We start from the raw sequence: 20,555 nt of genomic DNA, 5'->3' as shown, positions 1-20,555 counted from the left end.
CCTACCTAAATCTTAAGTGGACTCTGATTTGCAGTAGATGCTTCTGGACTTAAAGCAGAGCTTTCCTCAAACTGACTTAAGTTCAGCAGATACAAACATTACTTTATACTAGTTCAGTGCATCTTCTGGACTGGCACAGCTCTGAGCCCTGGGGTTCACCCATAGTTTTGTACACAATACTGGGTTTTAATAGCTGTTTTGGTAGATAATCATCTCCCTATGCATTCAGGAGGAATAAGCACAATCCACAGAGCCAGGTCATTTCCATTGTTCAGGCTCCTGCTTTTTAACATTCATATATTTCTTAAAGAAATGCAAAGTTAAACATTAAAACAACACTGTTTCACTAACTTGATCAAATTATATATATAAAATATATCAAAACAAACACACAGTAAATCCAGTTCTGCTCCCCACAGTAAATTCACATGCACACTGAGCTTCTTACATCTAACAATCCAAGAGTGGGAATTTTCTGCAGGACATATTTCCCCTTTATTTTTTGCTGAGATGACTTATCTCAGGCACAACAAAACATCCCGTTGTGCCCATGCCCAGCATCACCTTTCTGCAGTCAGATCAACTAGACAGTAACATGGAAACCAAGATAATACATATGTCTCCTAGGGAGTTGCATTAAAGGGACCAAGACCAATGGTGCAAGCACCACCAAAGGTTCACAGATTATATAAAAGCACAGTTCTTAACTGCATGTAGTAGATCTGTGTTCCCATTATGGTCCAGCTAGATTCCTAACTCTGTATTGTTTCCTTACATGCAATCAAGGCACTTTCTTCAAGACCAGTGTTCCCAGGAAGGCTGGATGACTACATTGAGTGTGGCTGTCCTCGGGTGGTGTGTGGAATGAAGTTTCTTCCCAGCCCAGATTTAGTAAAGCATTTAGGTTCTCGACTTCTTTTTTTAAGCTCATGCTTTTCCAATAAAATGAATTAAAAGTTAGCAGTGTAGGTACTTCTTTCAGCCTATTTTTCACATCTAAGAGTCAGCACTCAAAAAGCAGAGTCTACTATGCTGGGATTCCATCATCTAAACAAAAGCACCCAGTACATCTGAGTTGCTCAAAGACATGTGAAAATGTCTGCAACAGGAGCTGCAGGAGACACAAGCTCTTCTGGAACTGCAGTTGGAGGCCCTGCAAAATACCCTAGAGTATCTAATGTGGTAACAGTGCATAGACAGATGAGTTTCGATTCCAATGTGTTTGCTGCTGGATGAAATAATTACATTTTCACCTCTCCAGACTGCTTTTTTTCAGCCATCCTCACATGGACAGCTGAAACCATAGATCACCTCTTATTCTTTCTCTTCTAGGTACACCAGGCTAAGTACTACATAACTTTGTAAGACCAACAACAGTTAGTTTCTTTCCCAAATACAACTCTCTCCTTTATTGTCTCTTTGGAGATAATGCTGTGCAGATTCCTCACAAAAGCTGTCATGTCTTTGTTCCTCTGTATATTTTTCTGGAATTGTCTTTCAAATATTAAAAATATCTATTTAGTCATGCCAAGCTTTTGTTCCCCCTTATCTGGTAACAAATGCTGCACCAGCAACCTCACAGGATATGCCATCACACCTATCATTTTGTTTCTACTCCTGTTCGGTATCCGACTTAAACCAATACGATGTAATGAAAACCATAATTCCGAATTAAATAGGTTTATTTCAAATCTATTTCAGGGTTGCAGTCAGTGATACACCTCGCTGAGGCCTCTTTCTTAAAATATTTAGGTGCATGGATAACCCAGGTTCCAGTGAGACACATTAATCCAGTTACACACAGCCCAAAACAAGATGGCAGTGCCAGGTTACTGATTGGACTTGATGATCTTAAAGGTCTTTTCAAACCTAAACAATTTTAAGACAGATATTTAGAAATCTAAATGGATCGTGGAGATGCAAGAAAATCCACATCTAATCCTTGAAGTGCCCACATTCCTACTGATACGGTAATATTTCAGGAAATGTCTGCACCGGTCAGCAGTAAGTTCCTGAGGACTCTCCAGCCAGCTGCTCAGAGGTACCTGGGCTTCCCACCAAAGGCAGCCACACACTCACAGCCAACAACTCCACACCAAAAAGGTGATAGGACATTTATGGCAGAGCTCAGCAGCAGCAGCCCCACAGCAAGGCAGACTGCAGGTTTCTTCGGAGGGACTCATTTTTCCCTCAGTGTTTAGGTTGTGTAGCTGTTCTATTAAACACAGAAGTTTAATGCTGACTCCTGTTTGCACATTGATGGTTACAATTGGCCCACAATCATTTCTTAAACATCCTGTCCAAGATATCAGGTTTTATTAACAACAAAAACTAATTTCACTGACAGATCAAAGATGACTGTGACTTCCTTGCAGCTGTTAAAATTGTTTAAAAGCAAGAATATTTCTTCCGGTTGGGAAATGCAAGACCAAGCTGGATCTAGGTTTTCTAATATTTTCTTTAAATAAAGTCACAAATAATTTTTTTCCTCAGAGAGTCTAGAATAACTATTTTGGAGAGAGAACCAATCATATAATAACTGTGTAGAGACCTGGTTCGTGATCATGCTTCGCATTGCTTGCTCATAGAGAAGCAGCCTTTTAATCTAACTTGTTTGGTTTAATGTCTGCTATGAGTTAGAGTGAATAATTCAAAATTAGCTGTATGTAACCTCTTTCCCTACTTGTGAGACTAATCCCATGAAGAGCAGTTCCTTCCATGCCTTTTATTTGAATATAAATGAGCAATACTTATCATAAAAGTTGCAGCTTCTTACTCCAAGTTGCACTAGTCAAGTTTCATGCTGTGTTAGACAGGTTTTACTACTCATTAGCAATGCTGCAGCAACACCTCACATCTACAGCCAGACTATGTGAGTGCTTCAGAGTGTACTGGTTTATCTCTGCTCCTGAATGGGTTACCTGAGGGTGAGGGCACCTGGACGGACAAAAGCTCAGCTCTGTAAGGGAGCTGTGCACCTTGCTCCCTCACAGCTCTCTGGGGAAGGCAGAGGGTGACTCTGTCACAACATTAGCGACAGGAATGCTCCAAGCAAGAAACCAAGTTCTCCACCAATAACAAACTTAACATCAAGGAAACATTATCTTTAACATATACTTGATTATCTGATGGCCCAGCAGTGAGCTGGCTGAATGGAAATATGGTACACAACACCAATTTCTGTTGTCTTTGGTTATATGTCACGCAAAATTATTCCAGATGAGAGACTGTGAATAGCTAGGACATGACAGACTCTCAGGGTCACTGTGACTACAACTGCTTTATTGGATCTAAGAGTATCCTTGGCTCCGGATGCACATTGTGGCAATGCCTTAACTCCATGACATGGAGAGTGCCAGGCAGGCACCATTTCCCCTTTCCACTCCTCTCACACTCTGGTTTCCACACCAAGGAAACTGAGGTACACAGTTTGGGCTCAAAAGGCTTCATAGCTGAGTAATTTTTGGTCTGAGTGAAAAGTTTTGGTCTCAGAGAGTTACTAAATATCTATCAGTTCTTTAACTTGTTTGGAACAAGGCTTATGAGGTACAAAGATCTTGATAAGGGCGAGCTAGTGACAACACATGCATTGGGCTTCAGGTAACTCTACGTATTATGCAGGCAAATTATTGTCTTTTTAAATTGACAATGAGTTATTGTAAACCTGCACAAGCACATCAGATATTTCTGCCAAAGCAACAACGACAGTAAATTCTAGCAAGATGTAGCCAGAAGAGGTCCCACACACTGAGCGACTCAACCAAGACAGTTTAATAACTTTACTGTTACCTGTATTTCCTCTTATGCAGCTACTAGAGGAATACGGAGAGTAAGCTGTGCTCCAGGGGAAGAAAGAGGAGAACTTGGAGGCAGAGGCTGTACTAACAGCCACTGCTCGTAGCACAGAGGTCCCTGCTTCCCTGCAGCAGCCTCCATGACTTGACTGCCTCCTCTCTCACCTTTGCCATGAGCTTTTTCCACGAGCACAGAAAAGTCAGTTTTGCTTGAATTACTGATGAACTTTGGGACTAAAGCATTCTGAGACTACAGGGTGTGCAGCCACTGGACACAACTGCAATTGCCTGAACGATTCTAGCACCCAAGAAACTCCTGCTTTAAGGAACCAGCACCAGTCCTTCCAATACAAATGCTTTTCTTCAAAAACTGAACTAGACAAACCAGTAATTTTTTCAGATAGATTTCTGCCTTTTCTGTGTTTACTGCTCTCCATTTCAATGTACTGTTGATTTAGCTTTAACTTTTTTAGGCAGAATGCTTCGTGCTTCACAGACCAAAATCTTTGGCAGTGTTGCTGCTTGGAAAATGGAAACTGCGCTACCAAAATGATTGCTCAGGATAAGGATAGACTTAGTCTGGAAAAGAGGGAATACTTTCAAATTGCTGGCTTTCACCTGTCAGTGCACTGTGCACTTTGGCTAAATACAGCATAAGTATGACTCCAGTGGAAATAGAAAGCTCAAGAGCAAAGCTCAGACTGGGAAGGCAACTAATAGTGTTCTATCCCATTTGAGAACAGAGGCCAGGAGTATAGTGAAAGTATATGCTAAGCATACTCAAAATAGCTATCTGCAAGTAGTGGAGAAAAGAGAGTTTACTCATTAAGCGTTAAACTCAACATTCTGATAATTCCTTTAACTTTTATTGCCTAATTCAAGAAAGTTTCGGTTTGCTTTTTTTGAGTTTCTGTGCAATTTCCCTTAGACTTCAATGGGATTAACAGGTGCCTCACATTTCTAAAAATGAGCTCTTTCAGTGCCTCAAATGCTAGCCATAGCAGGTTTTTTGCTTTTTTTACTATATGACAATTTATAGCTAAAGTGTTGGAGTTCTGCAGAAAGTAGAACTTGGCTTTTACTTCAGTGTATTCTCCCTCCAGAAAATCTTGTCACAGGATGTAAAGAAAAAGGAACCATGAAGTTATCAGCTGCCACCTCCCATATAAGTGGTCCTGGGTTAAGGTCAATAATTTGCCTTATCCATAAATTCTATTAGAAGCAGCTAAAAGAGACTGTGTACATCCTCAGAAGTGTTAAAATTTGGGGCCCTGGTTCAAAAAAACTTTTTTTTAGTCCTCTATTGGAAACACTGTGGCCAAGTGAAGTTTTCTTCTTCCCCACCTCCCATTGGTTCAGTTGTAGTTTCCATTTCTAGGCATAATCAATTTTCACTATTGCTTTTGATGATGCTTTGGGGACCTCGTGACTTATGAATTATCTCCACCAGAGCCAGAGTTCTTGAGTCACCTGCCTGCTTCTTTGCTACCTGACTTACTCTGAATTGGAAAGACACACTGTCTGGGACTCAATCTCACCTTTCTGTAATTCTTAAACTGCTTTCATAATTAAACAGGAAAATGATTAGAAAACAGAAGTTCTTAGAAAAGATACTTCTTCTGAATATAGGAAATATTCTAAAGTGAAGTTCCATTTGTAAAATCTCTTTTAAAAAACCTCTCAAATCTAATATTAAAAACAAATTAAATCCATTACTCCAGCTTGCTTTCACTTAGTAACTTCTCAACTCGACGCCAGACAATGCAAACCTTGTTTTAGCTTCAGCTGACAGTAGAAATATCTGGGATGTACAATAACATATGGAGCCATCTGATGAGAGATCATCCAGCCAGCTGAACACATCGGCAGACAACCTTTCCCAAAAGCAGCCTCCGCGAGCCTGATCCTGCAAGGCGTTGAGAGCCTCGTCTCCTGCCGACTGCAATGGGAATTGAAAGCAGACAAAAAGTTGCAGGAGATGATCAATATCTCTGAGACCTGGGCCCTTAAGGGGCTCAGATTTCAAATGCCTTGTTCTTACTGCAGATGTGCAACAGAAATAAAACCTCGTACAGCTCCTAGGAATTGTTACATTAGAACAGAACATAGCCAAATCTTAATGCTTACAGGGATGTTAGATCTCCTTCCTAAAACATAGGAGCCAGTAGTACAAATTAGCAAGTTTTAAAATCAGGTTGAAAACAAAGTCCTTAAATGTACTAGCCAAGAGTGATAGTTTGCTTGTGGTTCAAGTTACAAAATCATCTTCATTTCTCAAAGTAATAGTGGGGAAAAAAGCAAACCCAAAACCCAGCGACTGGCAGGTATACAACAAACAGAACTCACACAAATTTTTAAAAAGGCCAGCATTTCTGTTTAAGATGTATATGCCTCACGTCAGAAGCAGAGCCAGCTGACACAGTGTAATTTGCTTTTGACTCACAAGAGCTCCAGCTAAATTGTGGGGCTCAGGGATTTTCTGTCTCTCAAGTCTATTCCAGCATGAGAGTCAGGTCCTGCTCACACTCCCCTCCTCCTGCCCCCAGGGCAAATAATGTCAGGACCAAGACCCCCTATTTCAGAAGGGTGCCCTAGTCCAGGACTAATGTTATTTTTATTCCCTTTTTGGCCCATCTTCAAGTTCCTGCACTGCTCCTTGTTGTATATGGCATTACTTCAAGGAAAACCTGAATGTCTTCTCCACCTCGGCCCATTTACCAGCCTTTTATTACTATATTTTACCCTAGTGGTTGGAGCACTGAATTGTGAAGAGCATAACAGAGATGGGCACTGAATCTACAAATCTATATTTTTTTATTTTTTTTTTTTTACCAGCAAAGTACACTATTCAACAGGCTGTTATGCCAAAGATTTGCAATATAATTATTTTTTAAATAAAATTACTATGCTGTTAGATAGACTCCGCATTTCTGCCTTCAGTCAGCTTTTCATCTGGCAGTTGTTTTTTTGGTTTTTTTTTGTTTGTTTGTTTGTTTTTTTATATTTGCACTGCTAAGTTTGTGTCTAGTCACAATAATTGGTCATTTAGAAAATATTTTAAGCTTATGTTTTATTTACTAGTTTTGAAATGGGGGTCAAACATCAGACATCTCTTAGTTATTATAGAAGACTTACTATTAAAAGCCACATAAATAATCAGCTTCTCAGACACATTATTTGATGGAAGGCCAAGGATCCACTTTACAAATTCATGAGCTGATATATTTAAGTGAAAATAGGTAGCTAAGGTATATGAAAGAAGAAAAATGACATATGAGACCAAAAAAAAAAGATCCTTCCAACAAAAAACACTAAATATGCATTACTATTCCAGATGTTTCTTAAGATGAAACAAAACATGCAGCAATTCTTAACAGATTGATGATACAGGATTAAAACAGCTGGAAAAAAATTCCAAGGTACAGAATAGATGTGACATCTGAAGACTTCCAGGTTAGGCTGGGAGCCCAAGAGAATAGAGGTTCCAGGGCGTCAATCATCCATCAGGTGTCTGCACAAGACTGAAGGAAACCCACTAGTGGGGAAAACACTGAAGAACATTTCTGAACAGGAGGGGAAGAGTTACTGCACTTCATGGATTTATTTTTACCTTCGAGAAGATAAAGAACAACATCCCAGAGCATTTAAGTGCATGGTGGCTTGGGATCCGAGGGTTTGTATTTGATTACAAGGCACAGTAAGGTTGCATTTTTCACCTCTGCAGTAATAAGAACCTAAATTTACACGCAGCTGAAGTGATTCTGTAACAGACAAAAACCAGCATATAGTATTTTGATGTCTTTGTTTTAATCTTGTAGTTCCCATTTGTAACAGTAAAATATGTAAAAACCTCTAATAGTTGTCTTTGTTCATTACCCTTGAAAGTGTTTAGCTAAACAAGAAAAAGTGTACACTTCAGAAGCCACCCTCTTGTGTTTCAACTTATGTAAATGGGCTTGTATCTGCTAACAAGACCCAGTGTGAACACCCAGCCAAACCTGTGGCACCACACCTCCAGGGAGACCACTACCTTTGATGGGTTACAACCCGTACAGTAGATGCCCAAAGAAATGGAAAGACGTCTATGACATCTCTGTTAAAAACAAACAACTTCTGATTACATTCACATTGGTAACAGCATCTACAGCAAGTTGGACAAATTGTCAGTCACGTTATGCCAGGTCATACCATCTCAAAGTCAAGCCTCAAGTCTGTGTGACTGGGAAATTACCCACCTCCCTTTCTTGCTTCCCAAAAGGCAGTCACAGCTGCCAGAAGTCTCTGAGATGGGCAGATAGGCCCTTCAGAGCATTAATCCCTTTACTGACAAGCCTTTGCTCTGCTCTCTAAAAACTATCATCTTCTATTCCAGTTTGCTCACAAACGAGACCCAGCACCAGGCCCATATTGCACTTAACTGGCCTATCATATCCATACAGTGCTGCATATGTTCTCTCCATTCCATAATGCTATGCAATGATAAAGTAATTTTTATATCCTTTTTTGGAAAAGAAAAAAAATAGTGATAACAGCCACCTTTCTTACAGTTCTTTGCTAGTCTCTTCCCAAACCAAAGTCAAGACCTTTAAAGCAGAATAAATGTCGCTGTGTATGAGCAACCCTGAGTTGGGTTAAGGTATTCCCATGGAAGTAGTGCTGCACATCCCTAGTTTGCAAGAGCTATGGGCAGCCCAGGGCACCAAGAGCTGATGCCACAGCCACCAAGGCTTTCAGGGAACTGAAATTCCTAAACTGTATCTAACTCCCCTTGCCACCCTCCACATCAGTGTTGAAATTTCTATTGTTTAACTTCACATGTTGCTCTGACTTTCCATTGTGGGTGTTAAGCAAATTTAGAATCTTTGGGTTGTTTTCTTTGGCTTTTGTCCACCTAACTAGTATTTAATCCTGGCACTTTAATACTGGAGAAAACTGGCCCCCTTTAAAACCAACAGAGGTGTTAGATTCAGTAAGACCACTCTTTTCCATATTCTTGCTAAGTTTGCCATGATGGTAATTAGTAGCTCAGTGAATGTGTGGCATGGAGCAATTTCCTCAGGAGGAAAGTACACTGTGCTGTTGGCATTAGAAACCAAGAGGCAGGGTTCAGAGAGAAGGGCAAATGTTTGACTGTGGCTTATCCAGGTCTAGAAGGGACTGAATGCAGAAATTGAAGAGTCACGCAAATCAGAAAAAAAGCCTGAGAAGGTGAGTCCTGCAACAAGTAACACTCAGTATCAGTGAGGAAACTGAAAGATGGATCTGAGTGAAGGCATTTCTTATTTTTCCTACCCCCTTCCATTTACTCACCACAACTTTTGCCAAGAATATCACGGAGAGGTGAAAACAACACAAATACAGTCACTCCAAGTATATTTGTTCAAAAGTACTGCACAAAGTGAATCGCGATTGTGTTAGAAACTGGCCATGATGTCAGTGCTTCTTTCATTAGCTATCACATCAGCCTGAGAAGTCTGACACAAAGCACTGTTCTTCAGATACTGGAGAGGCAGTAGAGCGGGTACTGACAAATTCAACATTAGGCAGAGGTCATGCTGAGCTCCTCACCACAGACAGCAGTACCCAAACTGCTGTGATCAAAGCTCTCAAGACAACAGCAGATGGATCTAACATGGAGATCCAAACACAAGAGCCTGGGTCCAGCCCAGAAATGCTTTTCCTCCTCCAAAAATTAAAAAAAAAAAAAAAAAAAAAACAAAACAAAAAACAAAAACTTAAGCAACATTTCAAAACCAGCACTGGTACTGAAGATGTAAATTCATATTCTTATTCCAAAACAAACAGGTCTCTCAGCTCCTAAATAAATGTTTGGCTTGTTATTGGAAATGGTATGGTATGGGACTCTTATCCAAGATAATAAAGATGCGAGCCAACAATATAAGGCCAACTTGTGAGTTTAAATGGCTGGGGAATAAGGTGATAGAATAAATTTAATGTAGATAAATGTAGAACATAGCACATGGAGAAAAACAGTCTTAATCTTGTTCACAAAAAATGGTCAGAAACAGGACCTTGGAGTCATCATACACAGTGCTGTGAAAATAACAGATCAGTAGCTTTATAAAAAAAAATAAAGTAAGATAAAATTCAAATGAACAGCCTCACCAAGCCAGCATGGTGCTGGACATTCTGATAAGAAAATGCAAACACTTTAATCTCAATATTTGTTTAAGACACACGCTTGGAAAAAACTGAAAAACCTTCTAGATTGACTACTGCGGATAGAGCTACAGCTTCTCTTTTCCTTACACAGAAGCTTGACTTTAACCCACAGGTGAGTATCAGTTGTTTTTTATATGATCATTGTTGTTCAGGCTCTGCTTTTACATTTTTCTATAAACACCTACTTCTGGCCTCAAAGCCAGGATACTGGCTAAGTGATCTAACCTGGTTAAGCTGCTCTTAGGTCCTCGTCTTCCTTCAGAAGGGAAACGAATAGAAAGCTTTCATAGCAATGTGAAGACTGCTTTCATTTATCTGCGTTTTCTCTTGCCAAAGCAAAAGCACCCCATGGTGAAGTAGAGAGGGGCATAAATTTGCCCAGTTTCAGAAACAGAAAGGAAGTAGTTGACTACTCTTACAAAGCTTTCCAGAATAAAAGTGAAAACTTTAATATAGTTCTTCACAGTGAGTAGTGACAATATTTTCTATTTATTCTTCACTTACTGGAGACGTCTCAAAAGCAAAGAAATAAGTCTTTGTTGCAACATACCCTTGCCATTTTCAGCTAGCACTGAAATCTCTCAACTCCATAGAGTTCTTTCAAGAGTTTTACCTGATTGTCATAAGTGAAAATGGATCCAAACTCAAACTTTTCTGTTTTACACGTTATAAAATTACACACAATCATCATCTACTTTGTGTTCTTTGATGTGGTATGTGAGCATGAGATGAGAATTAACTTTCACATTTTCTAGGATTAAGTTTTATGAACTGTGGTGATTTATTACCAATTTTAAAACACACCTGAAATTATAACTACCAGGAAAAAAAAAAAGTTATTATCAAGATACAATGTACTAGGTGGGTTTGCTCAAAAATACAGGAAGAGGAAAAATTATTCCAAGCATCGACAGAAGGAAAAGAGATACCCCTGAAGAATGAGAAAAATGAGAGTGGACATAAAGAATTCTTTACCTACTTAACTCTTTTACAGGTTTCCTCCTCCACCCCAGATAGTGGAATGAGCTTGCTTGAAATTTCTGGCATAAATGCCCTCACTAAACCAGGAGCCACATTGAAACCTAACTCAAACCATCAAAGGCTGACACAGATTTACGGCATAAAAAAAATGAGTTGGGATCCCAAAGAGGTTTGCAACAGCCACGCTTCAAACCCTGATGCTGCATTGTTTCATGTGAAGGACACTAAATGGGTGTCATTCTTGTCATTTCTTGCTCTGCTGAAGTAATTATCAACTCACCTTCTTCAGGCCTCCCCTGACTCTGCTAATTCCAACAGCAGATTTGGTATTTACTGTCTGAAGAGTGATTCGGTGGCACTGTATTTCCATAGATGAAAAAGGAAAGGAAAAAAAAAAAAACAAAAAAAAACCACACAAACATGTAGAATCTAAAGCAGAGAGTAATTGAATAGTCAGGCTGAAAAGGATTTTCAAGGATAGAATTAAGTTTCACAGCTAAAAAGGTTTAAGTTTCTGAAGGTACTATTATGGCCATTTAGCCTGACTAAATTTCACTGTATCTATCCAACACCTCCAGTTCAATTTGTAACCTATTGAGGGACTTTGTCACTTCCCTTTCAGTCTCTGCAATGGCGATAACATTTCTTTCTTGTGACTTGAGACCTCTCGAAAAGCTGGATACCATCCATATTAACACTTGGCTATTTGCCAAATGGTATTAAAAACAGATTCCCTGCTGATATTTCACATGGAAAACAGCTGAGTGAACCAAGTGTCATATTGTGGTAAATCTAATAAAAGTTTAAATTTTTAGTGTTGTTATTATTATTATTATTATTATTATATACACATCTCCTTTAAAGTGTCATGTCTAAGTAAACGATAGCAAATTTGGCCTATGAAGAAACTCCAGGAAAAACTTGCCACTCTACCAAAGTGATAAGACACACTTTTTCAGGACATTTGGTAAAAGAGAAAATATTTGGAAAATTATTTTAAAACATGGCTTTAGTCCATGCATTTAGATTGTAGCCATGATAAATGCCCTAAAAAAGCCCTAGAGGGCCTTCAGAAAAGAAAATCGGCACTTTATACCTTTTAATCCTTAAAGTTTAACTTCTTTAGAAATTTTTATATGGTCACTCTATTTCAAAAAAACTCTCCTTCCTGTCTCAGTTACACTTTCTGCTCTCTGCCCTTAACTGTGCTCTCAATGGCTCTTCTCATGCATACCCTTCTTGCTAGATAAAAAGTACAACACACATATCTGAGGGTCTTCTCAGCACTGCCTCAAGGCTTCTTTATGCTCTGCTTCAGCTGCCCATGAAAAAAATGTATTTTGCTGTTAATTCTGTACCTTAACAACTCCCAGGAGGATGATGTGGATCCTAGTTCAACGAACCTGCTGAAAAGTGGACAGCATACTTGCAGCCTTGCTGCATTTTTGGGGCTTCTTGTTCTTTAAGTTTCAGAGATGTGTGTCTAGAATATCTGTGTCATGTCCTTGGTGACTTTCTCTCTTTTTTAGAAACCATTTTGGAATATCTGAAGAATAGTTTCCTCAAATAATACATCCTGATTTTACACTGATACCAGTACACGCTGGGACAGAGCTTCAGATGGCCTACTGTAATATGCATTATGTTACATTTTATTTTAAATATAGAAAAAAAATTATACAGTACAGTATCCCCACAAAACAAGTTTGTCAATCCTGCCTAACCAAATAAAATTTTCCTATATGGATTAGAATAGCTGCCAACAATTTGACAGTATAAGCATGGCATATGGATTCATCCATTTGATATGAGGTTCATGTATTTTAGAATCTGTCTCTCTCATGCCATTATGACAGATTTAGGTTGGGACACTGAAGAATTTGCCCTTACAGATGTGCTAAAAATACTCTTCAGTTAAACAGGACCTGCGTGAGATCCTTATATTTTATCTTGTCCTGGCTTCTGTCTTTTCTCCTCTGCTGCAATGTAGCTAAAGCTCCATTAATAGCTCTAAAGATGACTTTCCAAAGCAGCACCTTCCCCTTGACCCACTCAGATCCTTTCTTCCAAACACCTGCAGCTCCTCTGCCTTGCTAAGCCTAACTTTGTATGTTTTTTCAAAGCCCAGAATCTAAATTTGCTCACATTTTGCTTGTTCAGAAGCAACAGGTCTGAATTCATGAGCTTTCATCAGGACATGGAAGATACACTGAAACCATTTTGTGTATATTTCTCATGTAAGCCCAAGTTCCTCATTCCCTTCAAAACTGAGCTAGCCATGTTGCAAGAAGTTCAACTGCATTTTTGAAAAATAGCTTGTTTTACAAAACAATTGCTTTATAAATTGTAGCCATTAAGACTAAAAGCTTTCTTTGTGTTGATAAGCACTAATGTAAAGTGATGCAGATAGAATTAGACAAAGACAGTTTAATGTTGATTTTTCTAAAGCAAGAAAAAGAAAAAAAAAGAAAAACAAATTAACAGCTTACTTATTTTACATTAAGCTCCAAAGAAATCACCATTAATATCAGGAGTATCTTTATAAACTCACTATAGTATGGCAAAAATTTGTCATTATATGTTTGTGTTCTTTTTTACTGACCTAAATTATTTAAGACTGTGGCAGGACATAAGGCCACAGTAGGAATGTTTGTTAAACCTATCTCGCAATGTATTATCCTCACTTAGAATTGCCACATGAGGTACAAACTTCAGTCTAAATCCTGAGTAAAGCTTTACACCTTCTGCAGAGGGTCTGGTCTCATGGTGCAGGGAGCCCTCGTTGGACCTCCTACTGCCTCCCTCTTGGCTGACCTCAGGAAACATCTTCTGCTCCTTGTGCCTCAGTTACTACCCCATCTCCCCCTTGCAAAATATTTAGAATAGGATCCTATTCACTTATTATGTCATGAGGACACTGTGTATTTATTTTTGCCTCCAGAAATTCCCAAGTATGTCTTAATTTCCTGAGAAAAATCTTTTCAACAGCAATAAAGAGGAAGGAATACTAGATCAGGAGTAATGAGAAGAGCTGTCTGTCAGAAGTTATCAATGAAAATATTCAAAGTAGTCCTGTATTTCTAAATACACACTTCCACTTTTAAAGAGATTTCTTTAAAAGCTTCTTATCTGTTTGATATTTATGTTTTCACAATAATTTAACAGATATTTCAGTGCCAGGATAGCAGCACTGCACAGTAATGATACCATCAACTGCAGAGCCTGGAGGAAGCTCTGGTCTGTTGGTATCAAGTTGGTTCTCCAGCTGAGACCACTTCTCCTCAGCACAGTGTTTCTTTCCTTCTTGCAGCAGTATCATTTTCCTTCTCACACAGGGCACAACAGCCCCAAGCTGTTCAGACAGCTTTCATTAAAATACCAGATTATGCAATTTTACTAACTCTTCACCCTGCACATCCACATCCTCTCCAAAACAAAGTAGGCATAACCAGGTAAAAGAAAATAAATGTTAGAATCAGTGAACACTAGAATCAGTCATATTAAGTCAACAATAAGACCTGTTAAAAAGCTGCCCAATAGCCTAATTAAAGTCTATTTTTTATTTTCAACTTAATCTATTTTAGATTCTTTTTATTCTCCAGTTTCAGTTACTCTCAATCTAGTCTCTGTAGTTGCTTAATTGGCACTTCTTACCATAACACATGAATGCTTCCCAATTTTCAATGCACTTTTTCTTCCCGTTTTAATGACTTCATTGCTCTATCAGCCATCAGGTGTTGTGGAGATCTGCATTCCAATGCCCATACCAAGTGCTGCCTGTGCATCCCCTATTAAACAGTCGTTGGAGAACATTTATAAGGAGTTCTTAAAGCAGGAATCAAAACCTAGACTTTCTCCCGTCCAGATGAGCAAGTCCATCTGGTCCAATGACTATGTCCAAGCAAAGGGAAAAAAAACAACACTCTTTCCTAGCATGTCAAATCACTGGAAGGAAGAAAAAGTGCGGGAGAAGACCCTTCCTCATTTAGAAGGCACACATACTGGTGGATACTGTACAAGGAGGGTGATACCACACACCCTTTTTCCTCAAGGGCAGCAGCCACAGTGTGTTCTACCCGAGGCTCGGTGGCTAATGTGCTTGCCAGCTAATCTCAAACCTCCCTGTCCGTGAGTGTCCTGTGTCACCTGAGGCAGCAGCACAGCTGTGTGTGGGTCATTCAGTTGACTCCATGCATGCCATGAGTTTCTCAGGACTCACAAAAACCCACATGTTCAGGGATATGTGCAAGGGCACCGCTTGGATGACCAAGGGAATTTCATCAGCTAAGGAAACATTTTGAGGATCAGAGTCTTACATGTCTACAGATCTGTCTCACTTGCAGCACTTCTGTGCTTTCTGTTTATCATAACAGTTCATAGCCCACCTGAAAACTAAAATCTTTAGCCATGTGCAACCTATCAAGCTCTTTTTGTATTCTCATAAGTACTAACACCCTTTGTGAACAAGTGACAATCCCTAAATTGCTGGCTTCCCAGCACTCAAACAAAGCCAGTCAGCTGATGAAAACAACAGGCTGAGCTCCCAAGGACATTACTTCCAAACTTTGAGATATGATTAAAATCTTACAAATTATACATAACCCCTGCTGCAAACCACATTGACTGGCACCTCCTCTTTCCAAAGGACTCAGGCTTTATCTGGCATGCTAGAAATTCTCTAACTTACGCCAAATGTAACACTTTAAAATGGTGTTAGAGCTCAAATATTATGCACTCAAGTTACACACAGATCTGTATGGAGAGAGAGTCAGAGGGAGAAAGGTGGCTCATAAAACAGGCTCAAAGTACTTAATTTTGCCACCTCAGGTGATTGGTTTAATGTAACATATTTTGATTACTATGCCCCAAGAAAATGTAAGGACTTTGAAAGAGTCTTGAAGAAGTCCTCCCAGAGGATACTTCTTTCAACCTGTTGGCATCCGCAGCGTGGTTCCCAGTAGAACCTGAGGCAGCAGTAGGACTGGTTGTGCCAATCTCTTCAAGGATGCCAGCTTACAGAGCAGGGCCATCTTCCTCACCTATATTAGACCTTTTCAGGCCTTTTCCAAGGCAGAGCTATTCTCCAGCTAGAAAGCTTTTCCAGCTTCTCTGCCAAAAAACAAAATTGCCAGGACAGTCAGGGTGGCAAGTAGTTTTCTTGCCCCCAATTAGTTCCACAGTCCATGGCCCATGGCCATAAGAAAAACTTGGAGCTATACTAAGCTTCCCTTTTCCTTGCCCATTTCTTTAGACCAGTACACTAGAAAAAGTTCCTTGTCATACACTGGCAGCTAAAAATCATTCAATCTAAGATTCCCCCTCCCAATTTGTTCATGGGATTTAAATGAGTACAATAAGACGAATGTCATATTAGGATATATTCAGCTTTTGGCAAGTTACCTAAAAAGATGAGGTGATTTTTCAGCACAGTTTATGTCCTATCCAATCTTTTGCATGATAATTATTGAGTAATTTGGTAATAATAAATATTCATTGGCTAAGATCTTTGCTTCCTCTTCCAAATTTCTATTTTTTACCTAAAAAGTACTCCTTTGAATTAAACGAAATACAATGAGCAGTGCCTTTCAGTTAATCTGAAAATGCCTGAGTGACAGCAGTAACCAGCAGTGGTCTTCTTGGAAACCATTGTAACACACTGAATTATGTCTCTAAACCCTGAACGCGATTAAATAAAGGCTTTCTGAATATTTCTAATCAAGGTAGTAGATAGTCTTAACTTTTTCATTTTGCCCCCTTTCTCCCTGCCCTGCCCACCCACTCCCTGCCCCCACTAAAAGGTAAGACACCTTACTCTAAGGTTAATCCAGTCCACTGCACCTTGCAGTAAACGTCATTGCCTCTTTTCTCCCATGCATCACCATCTGAGATATTTTGACTGTAGCTAATTCTACCACAAGATGATCTCAGTGTACCATTTCACTAAAATAGTTACTCATCTTTTCTTGATTGCCAATGCCAAATATGGTTTAAATAATAAAATAGATTTAATCTTTACCTGGTATTTTAGCCACCTTCAGCAAGGATGTACATCCTGATTTCCAAATCAGCAGTGGAACAGAAGAAAAAGAGTAAGAGATTAAGGTCAACAGCCAATAAATTCTCCACCTGGAAGGGATAATAGAGAACATATCACCATCAGAAACATCTGTGCTGAAGCAGCTTCTGTTTGCTTTCTGCTAGATAATTATTGTACAGGCGTGTTGTATCTACTGGGTATCTACTTTGAAAACAAGTAAGTTCAACAGAACACCTGTCAATTTGTACTTTTTATTTCCCTCCAGCCTTATAAGCATAACACTGCCACATGCTTTACATACATAAACCAAATAAATGCCCCTTGACTCAGCATTAATGAGAACTGAGTTTAGCAGTGGCTCTCTAATATGTTCAGAGACTCAAAAAGGATTCCTCAAATCCAAGCATGTCCTACAGATCTTTGAAAAGAACTTAGATCTCGCTAAGTATTTAGTAAGTACAGAAAAACCACATGCAAAAAACACTAATAACTGTCCTGTAGTAATGAGAAGTCATCACTGAAAGGGAATCAGACACTCTCTCTTTCCTTTCTTGCTGTTGGAGCTCCTTATCTGGAACTACAGCAGGAGCACTTAGTCAGAAGTAGAAACCAAAACCAAGTATCAGCTGTCCAGGATTTTTCTGATAAGACATAGTACTTAAATATAACCTACAGTCATCAACTTCAAAAACTTGAACTGATGGGAGTGAGAAGACAGAAAACATAGGCATCTTCTGATAAACAAAGATCACTATACAGACCAACCACCCACTCCTAACTTTCCTTTCATGACTGTCTGTGAGTATAGGCCACTGGTCCTCATCAGTACCCATGACCTACTTTTAAAGGATTTGTGAAAAGCAAACAAAAAAAAAAACAAGCATTATGTGGCTTAAATTCTCTATAAAAGGGTCCATAACAGCAACAGGAAATGTTTTCCCCTGTATGCTCTTATTTAATTTCTAACCTTCCTTAAGTTTTTTGTCAGGTGGAAACTCCTTTCCAATTCATTCTCAGTTAATTCTACCATTTCCCCATTCCCCCTATAAGCAAAACAATCCACTCTACTATGGAGGTGATGTTGGTGGAGCCAAGGCACATTGACTACTCTAAAACTCACTAAAGATATTCTTTGAGCCAGGCAGATTTCAGAGCAACTGCAAGCAAAGGTGATAGACAGGCTCAGCCTGGATGATGTTTAGCAGGTACCTAGTTGACCTCTCTTCCATTAGTTCACAGGAAAGTCTTTCAAATGGACCTAACTGCCTGAAAGAAGAAAAAAAATCCTGCTGAGGACAATAGTGAATATACTGACTTCTTGCTGCTGAAGCTGCCTCCCTGAAGTGCAAAGAGTTTTGCTGGCATAAAGCAGTGTAATTTATGAAGCACTTTGGACAAAATTGTCCAAATGTCTTTTGAAAGCCCAGTCTGGCAAGTATAAGAGCTGCATTAGCAGTGCACTGCTAAAACTGTCTCAAGGGTTATCAGCCTATCCATCTGTCTTTCATGGAAACTGGGGATGGAAAAGAGCTCATAGGTATTTAGTTCATATCTTTGCCAATGCAAGACTGCTCCACACTGTGTTCCTAGAGGCTTGTCCAGTTTTTAATGACTCAAGTAAAGGAGCTCCCACCATTTTCCTCCAGAGATTATTCTCTATCATAAAAGATTTCACTGTAAAGAAACAATTCCTGACACTCAGGCTAAAATATTCCCTTGCTGACTTTTCCATTCATCTCTACTATATATATAAACTATATGGCAAAAGCTAAACTGCTCCCAGTTACATCATACAGTCCTTTAAAAGTTAGTCACATCGCTTTGGTGTAATGCCGAAAAGAATTTGTTCTCACACTTTGTTCTTCAAAAAATCTTGATGGAGCTAGCAGCTTTGTTTTCATGACACACATTAAAAGAATAAGGGGTATAAACTGGCAAGAACCTCAGAACAAATGAAAGTCTGCAATCCTGCATTAACCAGGCCCTTTTCGAAAGTTGTGAAAGAAATGAAAGGCCACTGTCCACTGGGATTTAATAAATCAAAAGGTGCTGGGGAGTGCGTAGATAACACAATGATGTCATTTACCAATAAACAATTTGCAGACTGAGTACAGCCTCTGTGCAAATTTACTCCATTCTAAGAAGTCCATTCCTGCATAGACCTGCTGTGTCTTGGTTCTTCCATTCCACTAAAAGGTACCATAAACAATAACAGCAACAATAACTCATTGTTAATTTGCAGAGCCCTTTCTCCCAACAATAGTATTTATTCAGGGAGTGTTCTGTATTTACACATTCTTATGTTATGAGCAGCCATCTCTAAGGAGAAGGAACTGCTCTAACTCCGTGAAATATTTGACCTGGGGATTCATAAATATATAATCCTACATTGCCAGTTGCAAAATGGTTTTGATTTTTTTTTTTTTTATTAGATATTCCCTAAAAATAATCTAAGAAAAACCTGTACCTTCCTGAAGTCTAAGTTTCATTTCAAAGGCAGGACCTAGGACCTAGCAATGCAATTTGCCTTCCAGTTTGATTCTCAATGGTTTTGATTATTGATCAGATTGCTTAATGTGACCTTATGAAAAATTGTGCCATGGGTTGTACTAGAAAGAGGTCTGTACACTTCAGAGTTTACATCTTTATATATGAAATAAAAGCTGACTTTGAGCCTTTGTAGATATTAAAAACAGATGAAATTTTTCTGACTTTCACTGATTAGTCCTTCAATTAGTTTGCTCTCTAGTTCTGCCAAAATTACTTGTGACATTTTATTCATTGGCACAATAACAACAGGTCATTTTCAATAACCCATGGCTAGCTCCATATAAAGAGATTAAGCTAATTCTCTTATTTCCCATGGGAAATGTTAAGGTCAATGTAAAGGTTGTCGAGACAAGGAAGAGTTAAAATTCCACTGCCAGAGCTTCTCCAGTGATTACAAATCCAAAGCAAAAGAAATAAATGTTAGTTACACTAGTCCCTCAAGAATGGATAAAAAATGCACACAATCAAGACATACATCTACATCTGTATCTCACCCTCCCTCAGATGACTGAAGTACTTCATTACCTTCTTAGATTCAACAGCTCCTGGGAGGAAGGAATGCTGCAAAGACCTCAAACCCAAAACATCTAATATGGGTAACCCTAAGCACCAACCTGAATTTTGGTCATCCCTACCTCCTACTGTGTCTCTGATCTTCAAGAAAAATGCTACTATGGCTCAAGATGTAAGAATAATCACAGAAGGCCAGAAACATCTCACAGCAATTCCTAAGCTCAGCAAGGACCATCACTGACCTTGCTGTCTTGATTTCTGAATAATCACTGTCACAGCTGTGACAAAACCCGAGACTGAGCCCATCTCACTGATGTGGGTGTCACTAATCAAGGCTTTGGGTTCCATAGTCAACAAGAAATCAGTGCAATTTAGAGAGCAAGTAGCTAAGAGACAGCACCTGGTACTGCAGGGGAATTCAAAGCCCACTCCAAGTCACACCTTCCTGACTGGTCATTCTGTCCATTTAGACCACAAGTCACTCCAGCGCAGCAAGT

At 39.2% G+C, this 20,555-nt stretch overlaps 1 long non-coding RNA gene across 2 annotated transcripts in view; it reads right to left on the bottom strand.

The window, feature by feature from the left end:
• LOC110361277 (uncharacterized) overlaps window positions 1–17,147 on the bottom strand; it is a 144,484-nt gene extending 127,337 nt beyond the window's left edge. Inside the window, exon 1 of one of the 2 annotated variants that reach the window (XR_010472417.1) lies at window positions 16,975–17,147. This is a non-coding gene — a long non-coding RNA (uncharacterized LOC110361277). The remainder of the gene's footprint in view (window positions 1–16,974) is intronic. The other variant, XR_002417764.2, reaches the window with a different exon arrangement.
• Window positions 17,148–20,555: the final 3,408 nt, after the last annotated feature.

Source organism: Columba livia, chromosome 4, assembly GCF_036013475.1.
Source record: "Columba livia isolate bColLiv1 breed racing homer chromosome 4, bColLiv1.pat.W.v2, whole genome shotgun sequence".
Taxonomy (NCBI): Eukaryota; Metazoa; Chordata; class Aves; order Columbiformes; family Columbidae; genus Columba; species Columba livia.
This window is presented reverse-complemented; position numbering and strand designations above follow the sequence as displayed.